Source organism: Phyllostomus discolor, chromosome 6 (assembly GCF_004126475.2).
Source record: "Phyllostomus discolor isolate MPI-MPIP mPhyDis1 chromosome 6, mPhyDis1.pri.v3, whole genome shotgun sequence".
Classification (NCBI taxonomy): Eukaryota; Metazoa; Chordata; class Mammalia; order Chiroptera; family Phyllostomidae; genus Phyllostomus; species Phyllostomus discolor.
In genome coordinates this window covers 67824422-67828697 of record NC_040908.2, presented here as the reverse complement: position 1 = coordinate 67828697, position 4276 = coordinate 67824422, and positions in this window count along the sequence as shown.

Sequence of the window (4276 nt, the reverse complement as noted above, 5' to 3'; positions counted from 1 at the left end):
TGCCATTGGGACTTGAATAGGTATCATAAGGAATCTGTAAATTGCTTTGGGTAGTATGGACATTTTGATGATGTTAATTCTTGTGATCCATGAACACGGTGTATGTTTCCATTTGTTTGTATCTTCCTTGATTTCTTTCTTCAGTGCTGTGTAGTTTTCTACATACAGTTCTTTTACCTCTTTGGTTCGGTTTATTCCTAGGTACTTTACTGTTCTTGTTGCTGTATAGAATGGGAGTTTTCTCTTGATTTCTGCTTCTGATGTTTCATTGTTGGCATACAAAAATGCCTTTGATTTCCAGATATTGACTTTGTTTCCTCCTGTTTTGCCAAATTCATTTATTAGGTTGAGCAGTTTTTTGGTGGAGTCTATAGGATTTTCTATGTACACTATTATGTCGTCTGCAAACAGTGACAGTTTTGTTTCCTCCTTTCTGATTTGGATGCCTTTTATTTCCTTTTCTTGTCTGATCACTGTGGCTAAAACTTGCAATACTATATTGAATAGAAGTGGTGAAAGTGGACACCCTTGTCTTGTTCCTGATCTTAGTGGAAAAGATTTTAGTTTTTGCCTATTGAGTATGATGTTGGCTGTGGGTCTCTCATATATGGCCTTTATTATGTTGAGAAATGCTCCTTCTATTCCCACTTTGCTAAGTGTTTTTATCATAAATGGGTGCTGTACCTTATCAAATACTTTTTCCGCATCTATTAATATGATCATGTGTTTTTTGTCTTTGCTTTTGTTTATGTGGTGTATTACACATACTGATTTGCGAATGTTGAGCCATCCTTGCATCCCTGGGATGAATCCACTTGGTCATGGCGTATGACCTTTTTAATGTGTTGTTGGATGAGATTTGCCAATATGTTGTTGAGGATTTTGGCATCTATGTTCATCACCAGTATTGGCCTGAAGCTTTCTTTCTTTGTTTTGTCTTTATCTGGTTTGGGAATTAGGATGATGTTGGCTTCATAAAAAGAGTTTGGGAGTCTCCCATCTTTTTGGATTTTTTGGAATAGTCTGTGAAGGATAGGGGTTGGGTCTTCCTTAAATGCTTTGTAGTATTGTCCTGTGAAACCATCTGGCCCAGGGCTTTTGTGTGTCAGGAGTTTTTTTTATTACTGCTTCAATTTCTTCTGCTGTTATTGGTCTGTTCAGGCTTTCTGTTTCTTTGAAGACCATGTCTTATTTTGGGGTCATTATAAACCATATATTCACCCAATGGTTAATCTAGGGACCTCTGTGATTAACAGGCAGATCCCAAACACACATGCCTCATTGTCTTCTCTATCCAGTGGGCTCCAATGTTATTATTGGACTGGAAAAAACTAGTTGTACTCCCATGACAGAGTGTCTCTCCATGAATTGCTGACCAGAGAGCAGTTTAATGAATTAAAAACCAAATTAGACTTTTTCTCCATGGTCTATTTAGGAAAAGCTTTTGATAACCAGCCATTTTTAAATACTTTAAAAGCTGCATATCCAAGCCTTGTTCTTCATTTGAATTGATATCTTGTCTTTTCCATTTTCATTTTTGTATAGTTACCTTCTATATAACAGCTTCATGAAAAGAACTTATCATTTCCCATCCCATCTCTGAGTTTTAATTTTTAATATCTAATGAGTTGTTCAGGATATTTTATTTGATTTCCTTCCTCACATGCTCTCTCTTACAATTTGTGACATCTATAAATAAATACTTTATGATAACAGACATACAAAATAGAAAAATAAGAAGGTAAAAAGTGTTGGGAAGAAAATTAATTGCTTTCACTCTTCGTACTCTGAACGGCTCACTGCAAAAGTGCACATGCAGAATGGCTACCCAAACTTGCCATTCTTTCTCAAAATGAGACTCCTTAAATAGCAAACCACCAACAATGCCAGTCCCTTTGAGAGGATAAAACCCTTCTGAGCCATTTAGTATTGAAGTGACAAAAGAGACTGAGACTTCCAAACAGAAGACCCTGCTTTGTGTACCAATGTTTGGCTGGCAACAGGACAAAGCAGAAGACATGCTTTGATTTTCTTCCTATTTTTAAAAACTTAAGGTTGGTATAGAATCAGCTGCAGAAATACTGGGGTTCTAAGAAACAAGTATCTAAAAATCTCTCAAGATTGTCCCCCAAAGAAAAGTAGGCAAAAAGTCTATCTCTATGGGACAAGTGTGCAGTACAATAAACAATTACCTAAATTGTGAAAGGCAAAACAAATGGAAGCGGTATTAGTATTAGTAAGAAGAGCCCTTGTCCTAGACTTGGCTGAGCCCTAAAGTAGTTGCTTGTGTGAAAATTTCAAAAATTTCCTGAACTTTGCTTTTTCGACCAGTAAAATGAGAGAATTGAATCACTTAGAATGTATTTGATTTCAAATTGAGACACTCAGTAGTTCTGACAGAAGACTAATAGGCTAGTTTTCATTCCTTCTTGGTAGATGAGAACTGACTTACCATCTTACTATCTGTTTTCTGTGTGTCTCATGTGTCTCATCTATTCATAGTTCATGGTGTGGATGGGTTTGTGTGGGTATGGGACTTCTAGAAGTGAAAAATAAATATCTGAAATAAAGAATTTACTAGATGGGGTTAACAGAAGATTGAATATTGTAGAATAGAAAAAGGAATGAATTTTAAGAAATACTTGTAGAATTTATCCAAAATAAAACTCAGGGAAATTAGACTGAAAATAAAATTGAACACAGCCTCAGTGACATGTAAGACCAGGTTAAATGTTCTAACATACATGCTATTAGAGTCCTAGATGGAGAGTAGAGAGAAGAAATTTAAAAAATATTTGAAGGAATTATGGCTACAAAGTTTCCAAATTTGATGAAAACTCTAAACCAAAATTTGATTCTTTGAAAAGATCAACACAATTGACAAATCTTTAGGTACACTGGCCAGGAAAATGTAAAGAAGACTCAAGTAATTAAAATCAGGAAGTAAAAAGAGAGTTTCACAATCAACTTTACAGAAATAAAAAAGATTGTAAGTGAACACCATGGATAACTTTAAGCCAACAAACCAAATGTCTAATGAAATGGAAAATTCCTGGAGAGCCACTTACCAACTCTAACTGTGAGGTTAGTAATATCTTAATAACAAAAATAAAAATATATCAAAAGAAAGGAACACAGGCCAATATCCCTTATGGATAAAAATGCCAAAATTATTAATGAAATACTAGTAAAATTAATCTAGCACTATATAAAAATGATTATACAGCACCCATGAATAAGTGGGATCTATCCAGAAATGCAAGGTTGGTTTAACATATGGAAATCAATCAAAGCAATAAATCATATTAATAGACTAAAATACAAATACATGAACACCTCAATAGATGGGGTGGGGGGAGCATTTGACAAAATCAACATTTTTCATGATGAAAACACTCAACAAACTAGGAATGGAAGAGAAGTTCCTCAACCTGATAAAGGTCATCTATTACAAACATACAACTAACATCACACTGAATGATGAAAGGCTAAATGCTTTCTCCAAGATCAGGAATAGAACAAAAATATCTACTCTCACTATGTCCATTCAACATTGTACTGAAAGTACTATCCAGAGTAATTGGCAAGTAAAAGAAAAACAAGACATTAGATTTGAAAGGAAGAGTACAACAATCTCTATTTGAGGATGACATGATCCTGCACACAAAAAAATCCTAAGGAATTCACTTAAAACCTATTGGAACTAATAAACAAGTTTGGGAAAGGTGAGATATAAGAGATCAATATACAAAGTTCAATTGTATTTCTATACCCTAACAATAAACAGTCTGAAATAATAATAAGAACAATACCCCTTATAATAGAATCAGAAATAAAATACATGAAATAAATTAAACAAAAGAAGCATTAGATTTGTACACTGAAAAGTACAAACTGTTGAAAGAAACTGAAGTAAAACTAAGTAAATGGAATGATACCCTATGATCATGGAACAGAAGACTTAATATTGTCAATATAGCAATATTTCCCAAGTTGATTTACAGATTTAATGCAATGCAGATCAAAAACCCAGTTCAATTTGTTTTGCAGCAATTGACAAGCTATACCTAGAATCCATATGGAAATACAAGAAACCCACAGTAGACAAAATGATCTTGAAAAATCAGAACAAAGAGGAAGGACTCATACTTCCCAGCTTCAAGTTACTACAAAGCTACAGAAATCAAGACAGTGTGGTACTGGCACAAGATAGACATATATATTAAAGGGATAGAATTAATGTTATGAAAATAAATGCTTACATATATGATTAGTT